Raw genomic sequence first — 19897 nt, 5'->3', positions numbered from 1 at the left:
ATTCTGGGTAGGGTTGGGAAGGGTAAGGAGAGACCTCTCCCCCAGGGAAGGCCTTTATCAGAGATACTTATAGCAAAAATTCTCCCCCCCCTTTTCTATTTTCCTTCTAATTTTCATTGCATTGGTTTCATTTGTGCAGATAGACCTTCAGTTTGGTACCTCTTCTCTCTCACACTTTCCTTTTTTAAATCAAATTAACCAGTGGTTTATCTATTTTATTGTCCCCCCCCCCATAAGCCAGCTTCAAGTTTTGTTAGCTCAATGGTTTTCTTACTTTCAATTTTATTAATCTCTCCTTTGATTTTCAGGACTTCCAATTTGATGTTTAATTGGGAATTATTAATTTGTTCATTTTCTAGTTGTTTTTAGTTGTATGCCCAATGTATTGATCTGCTGTTTCTCTATTTTACCGATATAAGCCATTAAAGATATAAATTTTCCCCAAGTACCACTTTGGCTGCATTCCATAAATTTTTCTATCTTGTCTCATTGTTGTCATTTTCTTTGATGAAATAATCAATTGTTTCCATGATTTGTTCTTTGGCCCATTTATTTTTTAGGATTAGATCATTTAGTTTCCAATTGATTTTTAATCTATCTTTCCATTTTCCATTATTGAATATAATTTTCATTGCATTATGATCTGAAAAGGATGCATTTACTATTTCTGCTTTTTTGCATTTGGTTGTAAGGTTTTTATGCCCTAATACATGGTCTTTGTGTGTGTGTGTGTGTGTAGGTAACATGTACTGCTAAGAAAAAGGTATATTCCTTTCTACTCCTATTCAATTTTTTTCCACAGAGATATCATATCTAACTTTTCCAGAATTCTATTCATCTCCTTAACTTCTTTCTTGTTTATTTTTTGGTTAGGTTTATCTAGTTCTGAGAGGGGAAAGTTGAGGTCCCCCACTAATATAGTTTTCTCTATTTCCTCCTGTAACTCATTCAACTTCCCAAAGATTTAGATGCTATACCATTTGGTACATATATATTTAGTACAGCTGTGGCTTCATTATCTATAGTCCTTTTCAGCAAGATATAGTTTCCTTCCTTATCTCTTCTAATTAGATCAATTTTTGCTTTTGCTTTGTCTGTGATCATGATTGCCACCTCAGCTTTTGTGCTTTAGCTGAAGCATAATAGATTCTGCTCCAGCCCCTTACATTTACTCAGTGTGTATCACTGTGCTTCAGGTGTGTTTCTTGTAAACAATGTATTGTAGAATTCTATTTTTTAATCCATTCTGCCCTCTACTTCTGTATTATGGATGAGTTCATCTCATTCACATTTATGGTTATGATAACTAACTGTGTATTAACCACCATGCTATTTTCCCTTCTCTCTGTCTCTCTATGTCTCTGTCTCTCTCACCTTCACCCCTCCTTGTTCTCCCAGTGCAATCTTCTTTCTCATTTTTTTTTGGGGGGGATGGTATCATCCTGTCAAAGTCTAATAATTCTTAAATTATCTCTCCTGGATCTATTTTCCAGATCAGTTGTTTTTCCAATGAGAAACTCCACATTGTCTTCTGACTTCTTTTATTCTTTTGATTTTGTTTATCATATCTTATTTTATTATTTTTTAAGGCAATTGGGGTTAAGTGACTTGCCCAGGGTCACACAGCTATTAAGTGTCAAGTGTTTGGTCTGAGGCCAGATTTGAACTCAGGTCCTCCTGACGTTTTATCTTATCTTGATGTCTCATAGGATTATTAGCTTCCAGTTGCCCAATTCTAATTTTTAAGAAATTATTTCCTTCAGTGAGCTTTTGTACCTCCTTTTTCATTTAGCCAATTCTATTTTTTAAGGAGATATTTCTTTGGTGAATTTTTGTACCTATTTTTCCATGCTGTTGAGTCTTTTTTTTTTCATGATTCTCTTGCATTACTTTCATTTCTTTTCCCAATTTTTCTTCTACTTCTCTAATTTGCTTTTAAAAATCCTTTTAGATATCTTCCAGGAGTGTTTTTGGGGCCTGAAACCAAATTGCATTTCTTCTCTGAGGCTTCACATGTAGCCATTTTGACACTGTTGTCTTCTTCTAATGGTGCACCTTGATTATCCCTGATTCTCCCTGTCACTACAGTAACTTTCTGTAGTCAAGTTCTTTTTTTTGTTTTGTTTTGTTTTTTGCTCATCTTTTTTGCCTATTTTGTGACTTGGTATTTTTATGTGAGAGTTGGACTCTGGTCCTACGTTGTCCCAAGCTTCTTGTACTGGGGCAGGGTCTTACTGCTGGCTTTCCCTGGGCTTCAGAGCCTAGCTGCTGGCTTGCACCAGAGTGGAGAGGGGTTCCCTGCTGACTTGTACTGGGGTTGAGGGCCTCACTGTTGGCGTCCCCTGTGTGGGAGTATGGGGTTTTGCTGCTAGATTACCCTAAGGGTGGGGCCTTGAGGCTGGGTTACTATGAAATAGGGCCTCTCTGTTGGCTGACCCTGGGGAGAGCTCTTGCTGCTAACCTGCACTACGGGTGGGCCTTCACTATTGGTCAGCAATGGGGACAAGGCCTTGTTGGTGGCCTGTGCTGGGCATGGGGCTATTGGGGTGGAGTTGCTATGCCTGCACAGACCACTGGCTTGCCTGTGGGCCTACTGACTTGTAGGAGGGAGTTCCTTGCTGGTGAATTGCCCTGGGGCTCAGAGCATCTCTGCAGTCCCCTTCTTGTTGCACAGTGGATAGAGTGACCTGGAGTCAGGAAGTCTCCTCTTCCTGAATTCAGATCTGACCTGAGATACTCACTTATCCTGGGCAAGTCACTTAACCTGTTTGCCTCAGTTTCCTCATCTGTAAAATGATTGGGAGAAGGAAATGGCAAAATACTTGGGTATCTTTGACAAGAAAACCCCAAGTGGGTTGGACATGACTGAACAACAACAAATTCTTGATTTAATATTTTATTTCTCCCCCAATTACATGTAAAAATCATTTTAATTTTTTTTAAATTTTGAGCTCCAAATTTTCTCCCTCCCTCCTTCTCCTTCTCCTCTAAATGAGAAGGCAAGCAATTTGATATAACCTATACATGTGCAGTCATGCAAAACATACGTCCATATTAGTCATGTTGTGAAAGAAAACATAGGCCAAAAAAAAAAAGACAAATTTTTTTTTAAAAGTATGTTTCAAAAAAAAAAAGTATGCTTCAATCTGCATTTGGATTTTATCAGTTCTTTCTCTGGAAGTGGAAATCATTTTTCACCTAAGCCCTTTGGAATTGTCTTGGATCATTCATTATGTTGCTGAGAATAGCTAAGTCATTCGCAGTTGAACATCATACAATATTGCTGTTACTGTGTATGGTATTCTCCTAATTCTGCTTGTTTCACTTTGCATCAGTTAATGTAAATTTTTCCAGGTTCTTCTGAAAGCATCCTGCTTGTCATTTTTTTATAGCAAAATAGTATTCCATCACAATTATATACCACAACTTGTTCACCCATTCCCCAATTGATGAGCAGTTTTTCCAGTTGTTTATCACCACTAAAAGAGCTTCTATAAAATTTTTGTACATATAGGCCCTTTAACTTTTTTTTTTAATCTCTTTGGCACACAGACCCAGTAGTGCTATTACTGGGTCAAAAGGGTATGCGTGGTTTTATAGACCTTTGGGCAAAGTTCCAAATTGTTCTACAGAATGGTTGAATCAGTTCCCAACTCTGTTGACAATGCATTAGTGTCTCAGAGTTCCCACATCTTCTCTAACATTTGTCATTTTCCTTTTCTGTCATATCATCCAATCAGCTTGCTCCCATGCTTTTTTGCATGTTGTTTTCAGCAATGTTGTCAGACACCTTCAGCGAGGACAAACCCTGCATCAAGGCCAGCTACTGCACTGATGATAAATGATTTAACTCGAAAAGGATTCAAGCCAAGACCAACACGCAACCTGTGAAGATAAGAATCAACAAAGTATGGACCAGTTCTCTGCTGCTTGTGCTAATTTTGGCCTAACTACACCAAGAAAACAGGTTCTCCAGCACCACACCATCCATCCATGGAACCATCAGTGGCAGCAGATGGTTGTTCTTCTTTGCTCTCAAAGAGGACGAAAATGGCATCACTATGTTAGAGTCAACTTATTGTGAGTCCGACTGTGGCTGATCAGACCGATAGGAGCTCAGACACAAAGAGTCCAGGTGAACATTGGGGGTAGATTCTCTAACTGTTTTAAACCACTGACCATCAATTTATTGACTACTGGCTAGCCTACATAATAAATTGATTATTAATTACCTGGAAACTCTGCCTCTCAAATGTTATTCCTTACAGAAGAAATTATTTTACTTTTTTTGTATCTCCAGAACTTAGTACAGTGCCTGGCACATATACAGTGCTTAATAAAGACTTGTCAAATTAACATGATGGAATCCCCAATTCAAGGTAATTGGAGCTATTTTCATATTTTTTGCATTCCAAGATCTGACAATATGAACTCTACTCAAGGAAGGAGGCCCATTTTTATTATTTATGTATTTATTTTTGCCTTTTGGTGAGGCAATCAGGATTAAGTGACTTGCCCAGGGTCACAAAGCTAGTAAGTGGCATGTGTCTGCGGTTGGATTTGAACAGGAGGCCCATTTTGAATCGAGGGTGGGGTCTGTCGAGACTTCATTGGATCACTGGTATAACTTCAACACACGCTATTCTAGGTAGAACTTCATTCTTTTCATTCTCAATGGTCAAACAATCCTCAGATAAAAATCATTTCTATATTAGAAACAAATTTAGAAGCAGGTACCACCCCATTCTCCCTTGACTGTATTGACTCAATTATTCAGTAAACCACTTCATTATTTCAGAATTGGACAACTTTCTTTCAGAAACTTCTTTCCCTAGGGCGGATGAGATTTTATGACCTTCACCAAAGAGAATATCCCAAGGAACCTGATAAGTCCCTAAAGAACTTCTCAAATAGAGAGAATTTACAAATTATTCTGTACTTTTCCTACATAGTAAGTAATAATTATTATAATTAATTTTAGTGCAAGATATACACAATTAAACACACGTTCTTTAACATTGTTTCTACATTCTCTAAGGGCTTAATTCAAAATTTCATAGTATCCAGATTAAAACAGGGGTTAATTTTCAAAGGATACAATAGTAGCATCCCCTAGGAATTATTTTTAAAAATTAAAAGAATTTCTTATACATTGGTTTCCCAAAAATATCAATTTGAGAAAATTCAGAAGTATAATAACATAAACATTATTACAGATTTAAAATATCAAACAAAATTATTACCAGTCAAATGATACGAATGCAGCTGAATGTATTTTGGAACTATCTTACATAGAAAATCATTTCATCTATCAATTCCTTCAGGGAGTCTTCACCTGTTTAGCAAGCCTGCTGACTGGCAAACTCAATAAACCTGAAGAGAAGTTTGATGCCCTAAGGTCCTGACTTTCCCAGAGCACCTAACATGTGTAAGGCATTATGCTAAGAGCTTGGGATAATAATTTCAAAAAAGATTGATAGTTACTACCCTGAAGGTACTTACCATAAAATAGAGATAATATACAAAAGGAAGCTGGAAAGGGGGTGTAGGAAGAAGGTACAAAATGTAGGAGAATGCTGGAAAAGTGAGTCAAGGAACTGAAGCTATGTGAGGAATGAGATGTGTGAAACGGGCTTTCTCTTTAAAGGGAGGTGTTTTAGTTCATGGCCCCAGCCCATGTGGTTAAGGATGGATGAAGGATAATTGGGAAGGAAAGAGAGCTGGAAGAGCTTCTATTGGCAGTGAGTTAGGCAATCAGAGATAAATTATCCGTCAATTAAAGGACTGTCTTGATATACTGAGAACCCACACCATGAATCAATACTATGCAATGGAGAATTATTACTCAAGAGACCTTAATGAAAAGGAAAGATCCGTAAATTCTTGAGAATCTCAAAAAGTAGAAAAGATCAAGAAATTCCTTAATTGTTCAGAAGTTACAGAATAGAAATAAAAAAGTTAAATGTGAAATATGTATTACAAATAAGTCAAAAATCAGATGTTTTTTTCTTTGTTATATCTAGTTTTTAAATTTTGTTTTATTTTTTCCCAGTTGCCTGTAAAATAATTTTTGGGGGGGGAGTTAGGCAATGGGGTTAAGTGACTTGCCCAGAATCACACAGCTAGTAAGTGTTATGTGTCTGAGGCCGGATTTGAACTCAGGTCCTCCTGAATCCAGAGCCAGTGCTCTATCCACTGCACCACCTAGCTGCCCCCCCCCATAAAATAATTTTTAACATTAATTAAAAATTTTTTGAATTCTAAATTCTCTCTCTTCCCACCCCCTTCATTGAGAAGGCAAGTAATTTTATATAGGTTATACCTATGCAGTCATGCAAAACATATTTCTATATTAGTTGTGCTGTGAAAGAAAACACAGACTGAAAAAAAAAACCAAGAAAAATAAAGTGAAAAAATGTGCTTCAATCTGCATTCATACTCCATAATTTCTTTCTCTGGAGATGGACAACTTTTTGCATCAAAAGTCCTTTGAAATTTTCTTGGATCATTGAATTATTGATAATAGCTAAGTAATTCACAATTGATCATCATACAATATTGCTGTTGCTGTGTACACTCTTCTCCTGGTTCTGCTCATTTCACTCTGCATCAGCTCATGTAAGTCTTTCCAAGTTTTTCCAAGAACATCCTGGTCATCATTTCTTACAGTACAATAGTATTTCATCATAATTTTATACCACAACTTGTTCAGCCATTCCCCAATTGATGGGCATCCCCTCAACTTCCAATTATTTGCCACCACAAAAAGAGCTGCTATAAATATTTTTTTTTGCACAGGTAGTTCCTTTTCCTTTCTTTAAAATCTCTTTGGGATATAGACATAGTAGTGCTATCACTGGGTCTAAGGGTATGCAAAGTTTTATGGTCCTTTGTGCATAGTTCCCAATTTCTCTACAGAATGGTTGAATCTACCAATAGTGTGTTAGTGTCCCAATTTTCCTATATCCATCCAACTTTGTCACTTTCTTTTTCTATAGTATTAGCCAGTCTGATACATGCGTTGTGGTACCTCAGAGGTGTTTTAGTTTGCATTTCTCTAATTAATAGTGATTGAGAGCATTTTCATATCAGTATTAATAGATTTTATTCCCTTGACTGAAAAATGGCCTTTAGCCATTTGTCAATTGGAGAATGGCTTTTATTTTTGTAAATTTGATTCAGCCTCTATATACTTGAGAAATGAGGCCTTTAAAAGAGAAACTCGCTATAAAATTTCTTCAGTTATGGTTACTGTGGATTTTCCTCCATCCTAATTTTCCCATTTATTCTACTCTTTCTTTCTCTCTCCTTTCATCCTGAGTCAGACACTACTGAAATGACTGAACAACAACAAAAGATAAGGAAACTGGGTCTCTGAGGCGGACATGACTTGTCTACACTCAGCTCTCAGCGGGCTGAGATAGGATACGAGCTCAGATCTTCTGACTGGGGAGAAGCATTTAATTATATTATAATGGGGTCTTTGAGTGCACACAGGTTTATGATGGGGTTTCCCTAGGGGGAGAACCTGGAGAGCCCACTTCCAGGAGAGCTGTAATGGTGTGGAACAGAAATGCCATAGAAAGTGGGGAGCTCCCATAAGACTTCTGTAACCACTGACCGCATGGTTACAAGAGGGAACAGTATTTTAATTGCTGTAGAGTTGAAACTGGGTCAGCATTGCCCAAACCCTTTGTGGACATTGTCCCTTTAGCTTCACTCTGTTGGTGGGATTCCTTTATTCATCTCATCTAGTGAAAGACAATGCTACTAAATCACTGAAAAGTGATTTGCTTCTGACTACCACCTCCAATCTCCTTTCCCTTCTACTAATCCCCTGTCCCTTTTATCTCCTTCCTTTCCTACTTTCCTGTAGGGTAAGATAGCTTTCTATCCTGGAGTGTATATTTTATCCCCTCTTTGAGCCATTTCTGACGAAATTAAGGTTCAAGTTTTTTCCCCCCACTTCCCCCATCTTCTGCTCCACTATAGAAGGTCTTTCATACCTCTCCTCTTTTATGTGAGATAATTTACCCCATTCTACATCTCCCTTTCTCCTTCTCCCAGTTCATTCCTCTTTCTCCTTAATTTTATATTTTTAGATATCATGCTATAATATTCAACTTACATGCTTGCCCTCTACGTATTCTCCTTCTAGATGTTCTAATAATGAGAAAGTTCTTAGTATTTACAAGTATCATCTTCCCATGCAGGAATGTCAACAGTTTAACATTATTGAATCCCTCATGATTTCTCTTTCTGTTTACCTTTTTATGCTTCTCCTGAGTCTTGTATTTGAAAGTCAAATTTTCTATTCAACTCTGATGTCTTCATCAAGCATGCTAGAAAGTTCTCTATTTCATTGAATATCAATTTTTCCTCCTGAAGGATTATACTCCATTTTGCTAGGTAGGGGTTTCTTGGTTGTAATCCTAGCTCCTTTGCCCTTCAGAATATCATATTCATGCCCAATGATTTTTTTAATATAGAAGCCGTTAAATCTTGTGTTATTCTGACTGTGCCTTCAAAATATTTGAATTGTTTCTTTCTGCCAGCTTGTACTATTTTCTCCTTGACCTGTGAGCTCTGGAATTTGGCCATAATATTCCTGGGAGTTTTCATTTTTGGTATCTCTTTCAGGAGGTGATGGGTAGATTCTTTCAATTTCTGTTTTACCATCTGACTCTACAAGATCAGGGCGGTTTCCCCTGATAATTTCTTGAAAAATGACATCTAAGCTCTTTTTATTTTTTGATCATAGCTTTCAGGTCATCTAATAATTATTAAATTATCTCTCCTTGATCTATTTTGCAGGTCAATTGTTTTCCAGTGAGATATTTTACACTGTCTTCTATTTTTTCATTTTTTTTTGTTTTGTTTTATTGTTTCTTAATGTTTTTTGGAGTCATCAGTTTCTACTTAGCCAATTCTAATTTTTAAGGAATTATTTTCTTCATTGAGTTTTTGTATCTCCTTTTCTGTTTGACTAATTCTATTTTTTAAGGAGTTCTTTTCTTCAGCGAATTTATGTACATCTTTTTCTATTTGGCCAATTCTGCTTTTAAAGTCATTCTTCTCTTCATTGGATTTTTGCGCCTCTTTTGCTATTTGGTCTATTTTGTTTTTTAAGACATTTTTTCAGTATTTTTTGTGTTTCCTTTATCAAGCTGTTGACTTTTTTTGTGTGATTTCCTTGCATTGCTCTTATTTCTTTTCTCAAAATTTCCTCTCCTCTTATTTGAGTTTTCAAATTCTTTGTGAGCTCTTCCAGGAATTTCTTTTTGGAACCTGAGACCAATTCACATTTTTCTTCGAAGTTTTGCATGCAGCAGTCTTCTTCTGTCTTGCTGTCTTCTTCAGAGTTTGATTTTCCTTGTCATCATAGTAACTTTCTATGGTCAGGATCTTTTTTTTCTTTTGTTATTTGCTCATTTTCTAACCTATTTCTAGACTTTTAATTTTATGTTAGAGTTGGGCTTTGCTCCCACGGTAGAGGGGGCATTGTTCCAAGAGTCAGGTTTTTCATGCATTTGTTTTCAGAGCTAGTTCTGGGGTCTGTAATCTTTAAGTTCTTCCAAGGTGAAATTGTCTAAAGAAAGGTATGATTACCACTCTTCTGCCTTGTACTCTGGTCTTTGAGCAACTACAAGCATTCTTTTCTGCCCTGGGAACTGTGACCAGGGTTCCCATTCTCCTGTAGCCACAAGTTTTCATGTGCTAGTGACCCTCTTCATCCTGGGGTTGTGACCCAACAGTGAGACCTGGATCTGAGTATGGGCAATGCAACAGAGTTCTGCAGCTAGTGCCAGCATAAGGACCCAGCAATCTTTTGACCAGTTGTCCAATCCCCTTGCTATCTGTGGAATGAGAGCTCTAGAAGTCACTGCTGCCACTGCTGGTTTGCTGGGACATAGCTTGCACTGGACCATATTTCACTCTCAACTCTGTGGGACAGACTTTTCCTGCCAATCTTGTAAGTTTTCTTAGGCTGGAAAATTGTTTCACCTCATCCTTTTGTAGGTTCTGCCCCTTTTGAATTCATTTTGAGATGTTATTTAAGTTTTTTTGGAGGGGAATTTGAGAGGGCTCAGATGAGTGCCTGCCTTTTCTCTGCAATCTTGGCTCTGCAAATCAGTGAAATGTTTTAAAGAAGAAATCACAATGATAAAAAAGTTAAAAGACAATTTTATGCATATGGTGGGGAGTTGATTCAAAATAACAGAATCTCTGCTGAAGTGAAACCTATCCTTATGATGTGTAGAGATTGTTTAGACAGGAATAATGCACTATAAAGTTTAAGGGGAAAAAAAAGAATTTGTAAATCTATTAGGTCAAACTTAAGGCTGCTTTTAAAATTGCAGTTTGAATTTTAAAAACTGTTTTAGTAATCATGGAATCTGTTCAGGAGGGATTCAGTGAAATAGAGATTCAGCGAAGTTTAAAGAAATGTTAAGAAGAATTTATGAGAATAGTGTAGAAGTAACTAGAATAAATCTCCTGTGAGTTAAAGTAATTCCATAACTTGAAACTCAAAATAATCTGTTTGCTGTTTTACATTAAAATAATAGTTTGGAGAATTAAGGATTGAGATTAGATCTCTAAATGCTCAAGTAAATCAAGGAATTATTATGCTACAAATCAAAGGAAACATCTAATAAAATTCATTGTTGACCAATTAACAATGAGGCAAATTTTTATTAAAAATCACAAAGGATAATAATCTACTTTATTACCAAAGAATGAGTGAAAGTGATGTAACAGTTAAAAAAAACCCAAAGCATTTCTATAAGCATACTAGTATATGTCAGTCGAAGTACTGTTGTTCAAGTTACATTTAACTGTCTTAATTAGATCCAGTGTGATGTTTACTATCCATTACATCTCAGCACCACTTTTCAGTTTGTGGGGTTGAGAAACTTTATAACACACATTTTAAAAAATTGAATTTTGAAAATTAAAGCATAAGTTAGCTGAAAACAGAGGACACTTGGACAATTGAGATTTAAATATTATTAGGAATTAATTATTCATCTGGATTTGATCTTGTCAAAATTTCACTCTGAAACTACATTATAATTGAGACATATCAGAGAATTTAATCAGTGTTTTAATATGTAAAGAGAATATAAATAATAGTACCCACTTCCCAGGGCTGTTAGAGGAATGAAATGATTTGAAATTGCTTAGCGTAGTGAACAATGTATAAATGTGGACTATTGTTATTGAGTTTTGGATGAAATAACATTTCAAAGATAATAACATGGATGATTTTCTAGGAATGATAAGTTAGGATTTTATCTAACTGAATACATGAAATTTGATGTGAAAACTTGAGAAGTTTGGCATTATGTCTAAAACAACAACAATGAAGAAACAGGATATTTCTTAGACTTGTAGTTTTTTGTATTGTGGAACTTGGAAGAATATTAGACATATGATTAGGAACATGAGTTATCTTTTAATTAGGATAATATACCTTTAAATACAAGCTGTTCTGTGAAACTTTTCTACAATATTGTGAAGTGGGGCAGCTAGGTGGTGCACTGGATAGAGCACTGGCCCTGGAGTCAAGAGGACCTGAGTTCAAATCCGGCCTCAGACACACAACACTTACTAGCTGTGTGATTCTGGGCAAGTCACTTAACCCAGTTGCCTCATGCAAAAAAGAAAAAAAAAAGTAAAATATTGTAAAGTACTGTTAGAGAAGCCACTTCCCTATTGTTATTAAAATGAATGTCATAAATGTTTGAAAAAAAATTGTAATAATGAAGTGCCCTTTGCCTCAAATTCTTATGAATTAGTAAGAGGTTTGAGGACCCTCCCCCCCCAACTAGAGTTGCGATCTGATTTTGTAACTGTGCTTGGGTAAATTTACTTTGAAATGGACCAAACTGATGTCATTTGGCTAAAGTAAGTAAGTATCTTATGAATTGAACTGCTACAAGATAGCAAGCTTGTTCCAAAATGATTAAATGTTCAGTGGATTCTATTTTCCTCTAAACTACCCTCCCAAGAGGAAAGACTTCAGTCACTATTGATGAGTTCCCTGTGGCTTAAGCAATAACTGAGAAATCAAAATCTAAGCATCCTAGAATACTACAGAAAGCTGCCTCTGATCTTCTTTACAGTAACCTTTGAGAAGCAGAAAGAAAGCCTCGCATGCGGTAAACACTATGTAAAGGAACTATTGCTGCCTCCTTAAATGACTGTAGTTACTCTGTACTGGATAACTCTATTCTGAATTTTAGATTTCATTGCATATGATTAGTAAAATACTAAAGGAGATAAGACAGATCATTTTTCTTGTAACATAATTTAAAAATGCATTCCATTGAATTACTATCATCCGGGTAGTGATACATTTCATGCTTTAAATATATAATGTTGGGTATGCCAATTTATTTTCTCTTATATTATAAAATCTTTAAAAAATAGACAGTGAGAAACTTATAAGTGTTGGAAAGTGATAAAAATCTGACAAGGCAGGCCATTTGGCTTGTGGCTAGGCTAGGTACTTCCGAAGCAAGTGGAGTGTACCTTGGGATCATTGTTAACATTAGGAGCATGGGCACGTTGGGGGTGTAATGGGAGAGCTTCTAGGATGTGACAACTATAAATCTGGTATTCTATTGGATTAGGACCTCCATCTATCATCCTGCCTGTCAAAGTGAGATTGCTTAGAATTCTGCAGTCAGACATTTGGGGTTAGGAATGCTGCTGTTATGCTACATGTGGATTTCTGCAGCTGCTAGAAAAAGGAACTTACTTCAGGGGCCTAAAGAAAAGAGGAACTTATCCACTTAACCTGGAAAAATGAACTTAACCTTTAGAAAAAGCATTCTAGTGTTTAGCTTATTGCAGTGACTATTCCTACAAAGATATATGTGTATTTGAAATTATCCACTGATAAGCAATAATTACTCATAAAACCTTCTTAATCTATTAATTTCTTCAGATGGAAATGGAAAATAATGAGACGGAAGACCCTCAAACTCTTACTTAGCAGACTGGGCAAACACATGTTCTTCATGTAGCAGGTTGGAAAAAGGTGACTCCACCCAAATACCAACGTGTTTTCAGATCCGGCCAGCTTCTCCCATCTCATTCATCAGTCAGCCTCTTAACTCATTCTCTTGGCTCTGCTTCTTCCAAGTTTTGAGAGTCCTGGAGGAATGTTTACATAATTTATTTCTCCTAAGGAAATTGGCAATGGCTTTCTCATGAATTAACTCAAACTCCAACCCAAGGTACTAAAATACTACTTTTTTAATCAAAGAAGAAACCCTCCTTTCTCCATCACAGTTACTCTTATTTCTAAGTGATTAAATATTATAATTAAGGAGTATATGTTATTGACAAATGAAAGCAATCATAAAGCAAAGGCATAAGACGTTTTGGCTATGAGACATCCTACCCAGAGCCACCTCAAGCCCTCAGTATAACAGGCATCGCCTTCACTCAGCTGGAAACAGTCTCATACCACTCAGTTCAGTCCAGATTGTGGTCCATAGCTCTTCTGGATCCTCTTCATGTTTTATTTAGATAAGACTTTATTTCCACCTCTCAGGAAACAGATTAAATATTATCTTTCTCTTTGCTCTCTTTTCAGTGATCACAGATAACTTTCCCCTCAGAATACACTTTACTTACTAGCTACTACATGTTCATCACTCCATTTTGTAGACCCATACAGTTCTGCGACCTGCCATTAATGCTTGCAAAGCAAGTAACCCTAAAATAGGACATGTCATATCATAGCCCAGACACCTCCCTATCCTGTTATGGAGAGCCCCTAACCCTAAAACTGTAGAAAAGTGTTATTGTATCAGATCAGCCACGATCCCCAGCAATTGACCAATCAACTTTGACTCCATCTTGAATCCTCTCTGGCCCAAGAGAGGACTGCTCCTTCCCTCAACAGTGTGATTCTGCATGAGGGGGAGAGCCTCCCCCACTGGAGAACTCAACCATCCTCACTTTGGTTTATAAATTTCTGGTCCAGCTGATGGGGTGCTTGGGTGCTTGTGTTTGGGTGCTTGTGCTTGGACCCCAATTTCTCCCTAGCCTCAGAAACACTGTCTCTGGCAGTTTCACCCCAGTCCTAGCAATTACTGATAAGTGGTCCCCAGAAAGACCCTTATCTGTCTTCTTGGTGCAGTAACAAGCAGCACCTAAAGGAACTATGAGTTTGAACTGGCTTTGCAATGGGTCATAAAGACATTCTTACCCACTAGACTACCTATACTACCGCCCTACCTCCTTATTTACATCCTGGGCTCCTCATTAACTGTATTCTAGACTTAAGACATATGTATACTCCCTACATCTATCTTGTCAAACAAGACATTGATTGGTGGCAGACTGGACAACTCTCAGTTGTCCCTGACCACTAGTTAACTTAGTGATGTAGCAGGCCTAAAACCACACCTCCATGTGACCCCCCTTGTGGGCTTTTCCCACTGAACTCTGGGTAAAACGCCTGCGCAGTAGGTGCAAGAAGTGCATGTTCTTTTAAGAACTGACCACTCCTTAACCGCTCCTTAATCCCACTCTGAATTCCCCTAGTTAGCATATTTGGCACATGTTTTATTGTATTTTATCCTATATAAACTTTAACTGTACCTCTTTAAGATCACAGGATCCTTAAGAATCCTTACCCGCTGAAAAGTGTAACAATAAACTTTTTGCCACCTTGACTTAAAGAATGCTTGAGTCTGTAAATTCATTCCAGACAACCCATCGTGTACTTCAGTCTTTGAGGGGTCACAACCTCTCAAACCACAACACAGTTACCTGGTTATTGCTGTCATCTCCCTACACTTCTCACAAACTCTTCATAGAATTTCCTTTATAACACATAACTTTGACCTTTATGATCATTAGGGTAGTCGGGAAACAAGTTAAAGAACACAGGTGTGAGTCTATTCTGTTAGTTTGATTCCCAAAGAAGAGTGAAAGGGTGAGAAAGACCCTGGGAGAAAAGGGAAGGGAGACAATGAGGAAGGGCAAAAATTATCTCATAGAAAAGAGGTGTGCAAGGAAGAGTTTTTATAATGGAGGGGGAAATGAACTGGTTAAAGGTAGGGAGGACACACATATAAACTATTCAAATATATATATATATATATATATATATATATATACACATTATATATATATTACACATGTATATATATATACATATATTACACATATATATATTACACATGTGTGTATATATATATATATATGCACACATACACAATACAAATAGCTATACACACATATGCACATGTCTATGAATCTGTGTGTGTATACACACAGTTGAATATAGAAATTCGTATTACCTAACAGAGAAATAAGAGAGGAAAGGACCAAAGAAGGGGTGGGGTAAGAGAAAGGTTAGATTCAGGGGTTTAGCAAAACAGACTTTTCAGGAGGGTACAGGGAGAAAAACAGAAGGATAAATAGAAGAGAATAAGATGGAGGGAAATACACAGGTAAAGTTATAATTGTGAATGTGAATGGGATGAACACAGCCATAAAATGGATGAGGATGGCAGAATGGATTAGAAACTGGAATCTAACAATATCTTGTCTATAAGAGACATACTTCAAACAGAAAGAAACTCAGAGTTAAAATAGGAGGTTGGAGTAAAATCTATTGTGTTTCAGCTGAAATAAAAAACAAACAAACAAACAAGCAGGGGTATCATTATGATCTCAGACAAAGCAAAAATAGCCCTAATTAAATGAGATGATCAGGGAAACCACATTTTGCTAAAATGTACCATGGACAATGAATTAATATCAAAATTAAACATACATACATTTGATATCAGAGCATCTAGAATCATGAGGCAAATGATAAATGAGTTACAGGAAGAAATGTATTATAACGACACTAGTGTTTTTACTAAGTTGTTTTTAGCAAATTTAAAAATCTTCAATTTACACCTCTCAGGCCTGGATAAATTTAACCATAAATTAAAATAAAGAAATAAGGAAAATTGGAGAGGTGCTGAGAAGCAATGGCCCTTTTGCTGACATAGGCTTATCCAAATTGTCTTTTGTCTCAGTAAAAAAAATTATCAATAAAAGCTGGTTCCATCTTGAATCCCTTGCTGATCTGCAATCATAAGAGCCTCAGTGTGTTGCTACCATGACATATTATAATAAACCTCTTTTAATTCTCTGAGTACTGAGTTTTTCCCACTTAACCCTAAAGAATTGTCCTTTTAACAATAAGGAGAATTTACAGGGTCATTTGGACTTTCCTCAAAGAGTAAGTTGTTGTTATTTATTTTTAAATAATTTAAATTTTAATTTATGGAATAAACTAAGCATTCCCATAGCATAGTACAGCAAAAAACAAGAGATAATTGTACATGAAACTGCAAAGCTACTGCAAATACCTGCAAATAATACAACTTGCTATTCCTTTCAAATATACAACAAAATTATCATGAACACTTTTTTTCTTCCCTCAGTACCCAGCCCTGGAGATGGCTACTACTAGATAGACAGACAGACATACACACACACACACACACACACACACACACACACACACGTATATATAGTATATGTACACACACACACACACACACACACACATATAGAGTACATAAACTTGCAGCTTCTCAACAAGCCAAGTTCATTGTCTAGGAACTGCATAATCCTAACAAGTTCTTTTCTCAGGGCAGATGACCTTGCCCACAGAGATGATTTCCAGGGACCTTGGCAAGTTTACAAAATAAGGAGAATTGGCAGGGACCTCAGAGAGGGCTGATACTGGTGTCCTTGAATGGACAGAACCAGCCCGATAAGGCTTTACACAATCCCTTTCTTTTCCACATACAGTAATTAATTAACCCTTTTAGGTTTTAGCATGAAAACAGTAACCCCAAATAACTTAGTTAATAATCTCACAAATTTCATAAATGACAACAAAACAATTTGAACTGAAAATTCCCTTTAAATGAAGACAAAATTTGGCTTAAACTATAATACTTAAAAGGAAATGTTACAGAACAGGATCATATAGAATGCCCCAACAGCCAGATTCATTCCTTTTTCTCTTTTCTCTGAAGGCATAATTAATTTAACATTCCAGATTATAAAAGAAATTGCCCTTCCAGCAACATAACTAATACAATTGCTTACTAGATTACCTCACAAAAGAAAATTCAGAAATATGTAAGCAGTATATTAAAAACTTAAAACAGATCCAATAAAAAAAATCTGTCTTTCTAGACCCCTTCATCAGGTCCAACAGTCTCCTGGGGCCACTCCCACACCTATAGACTGGCTTCTTTTTTATTTATGCTAGCCCATCATTGTCTTTTACTGGTCTGACAGCCCCAGGCTACATCCAGATTCTACCATAGAAACAGAAAAATAAAGAAACAATATACATATCTATATTTAGCCCCTTAGTTTGCTGAAGTAATACCAAAGAAGCAATTAAAAATGTGCAGTCAACCTAGACTCTGTGCTGTTGTGGCAAGGTTACCACCATGACCTGAATATAGTAACAGCTGTAACAACAAAATACAGGGGGTTTTCAAGGGTTTCAGGCTTGGCAAACTTTAACTGCTGAGATAACAATGGCATAGAAGTGGGGGGTACTTGGGGGCTGGATTCCTGTAAATCAAGTGATTTCTAGTAAATCAAAACTTAGGCCTGTCTGGCTGCTACGCCTGCCTTGAGTCTCCATACAATTTCTATTTATTCTTCTAAGAAGTCTTCACAGGACCCCTCATCCCACTCAACAAGAACCATCGACCCCCCTGAGGAGGCTTCACTTTTAAGAGTTCATGTCCCACAGGCATGACTCATATTCTCATAGATTTGACAAAGCTCTTTTCATATTTTATATACGAGACCTTTATCTCATAAACCGTCTATAAAATTTTCCCAAAATTTTCTGTTTTCTTCTGATCCTGGATATGTTTGTTTTATTTGCACAAACCCCTTCTACTTTAATGTAATTGAAATTATCCATTTTACACCTAATTTTCCTTTATATCTCTTGTTTATTCATAAATTGTTCACCTGTTTATAAGTCTGCTAAGTAATGTGTTCCATGTTCTATTTTTTTTTGTTTTGTAAAATGTCTCTTTATATCTAGGTTATATATCCATTTTGACTTGTCTTGGTAAATGGTGTGAGATATCAAATACACGTAACAATCTTATATTTGATAAGTGTAAAGACAAGATTTTGGGATAAGAATCCATTATTTGGCAAAAAATTATTATTACTTTTAAACCAAAATATGCCCAACTAAATATGTCACAGTTTTAAAATTTTGTAATTAGATTTTTACAGCTTAATTCATAATTACACCACCCAGATCAAAAGACGAGTTTATTTTCTAAGGATACAATTACATAACCCTCTAGAATTCATTTTTTTCAAATAGACAGTGCTTCTTATAACGTGTTTTTCCCCAAATCCCCAAAAGAGAATTAGAAGCATAATAATAGTATAAATAATGACCCAATTTTAAAACATGAAGACTTGCCAATAGACATCAATTTGGTTGATTATCTTAGAAAAATCTCTTCATCATTTTATCCATGTGACTCTCTAGGTTGACTCCATTCAGACAGTAGAATGGGGCACTTCTGCAAGAAACAATATGACGCTTTACGTTTCCACAAGAATGACACCTTTGCTAAATACTAAGGGGCCCGTAAGAAAATAGCTTAGGCCAAAAGGACGAGCTTGTGAAACCAGGATGTTGGTCATTACCTGGGAACAAGAATTATCATGAACACGGAATGAGCCCCTCAAACCAGAACTGTGGTCATGACGGGGTACTTGGGTGCTTTGCTTGGACCCCAATTTCTCCCTAGCCTTAGAAACACTATCCCTGACAGTTTCTCCCCAGCCCGAGGACCCTGTGCCTAGCAATTACTCGTGAGTGGGCCCCTGCAAGACCCTTATCTCTCTCCCTGGTGCAGTTCCAAACAGCACCTGACGGATTTATTAGTTTAAACTGGCTTTGCACTGGGTCATACAGACATTCTTACCCACCACTATACTATCCCACTGCCCTACCTTATTATGTACATCCTGGGCTCCTCATTAACTGTATTCTAGACTTGACATATGTATACTCCCTACATCTATCTTGTCTAATAGGACACTGATTGGTGGCAGACTGGACAACTCTCAGTTACCCTGAACTCTGGTTGACTTAGTGACGAAGCAGGCCTAAAACCACACTTCCATGTGGCCCCCCTTGTGGGCTTTTCCTAGTGAACTCTGGGTAAAACGCCTGCACAGTAGGTGCAAGAAGTGTATGTTCTTTTAAGAACTGACCACTCCTTAACCGGTCCTTAATCCCACCCTGAATCCCCTAGTTAGCATATTTGACACATGTTTTATTGTATTTTATCCTATATAAACTTTAACTGTACCTCTCTAAGGTTGCAGGATCCTTTAAGAATCCTTGCCCGCTGAAAAGCGTAACAATAAACTTTTTGCCACCTTGGCTTAAAGAATGCTTGAGTCTGTGAATTCATTTCAGATGACCCATGTACTTCAGTCTTTGAGGGGTCAGAACCTCTCAACCTCTCAGCCCCCAACAGTCAGACTGTAAGATTATATGGAAATAGGGGAGAGAGCAATCCCAAAACAGCTACTTGGGCCTGGGAAATGAAAAACAGAGCAGTGGGAGATGTAATTAGGGGGAGACTCTCCTGGGGAAATCAGGAGCTTGGGATAGGCTATAATCTCTATAGCAGCCAGCCAATGGGGAAACAGGGGAGGGAAATTCTAATGGGGAACAGGGAATAAAAAGGTGTGCGTCTGTCTGACACCTGTGCCTATTCCTAGGCCACCCTCCCTTGTAAGATCACTAATAAAGCTTTCCTGGCTTCAACATCCAGTGGTTTCATTTCTTGGT

The 19897-nt window shown here is 37.0% G+C and overlaps 1 protein-coding gene across 1 annotated transcript in view; it reads right to left on the bottom strand.

Annotated features, from left to right (window-relative positions):
* The window catches only part of LOC110197830 (uncharacterized), a 104174-nt gene that overhangs the window by 30382 nt on the left and 53895 nt on the right, over nucleotides 1-19897 (bottom strand).

Source organism: Phascolarctos cinereus, unplaced genomic scaffold, assembly GCF_003287225.1.
Source record: "Phascolarctos cinereus isolate Bilbo 61053 unplaced genomic scaffold, phaCin_HiC Scaffold_726;HRSCAF=1367, whole genome shotgun sequence".
In the NCBI taxonomy this organism is placed as follows: domain Eukaryota; kingdom Metazoa; phylum Chordata; class Mammalia; order Diprotodontia; family Phascolarctidae; genus Phascolarctos; species Phascolarctos cinereus.
The sequence above is the reverse complement of the archived record's forward strand: the minus strand, read 5'-3'. Positions and strand labels throughout refer to the sequence as shown.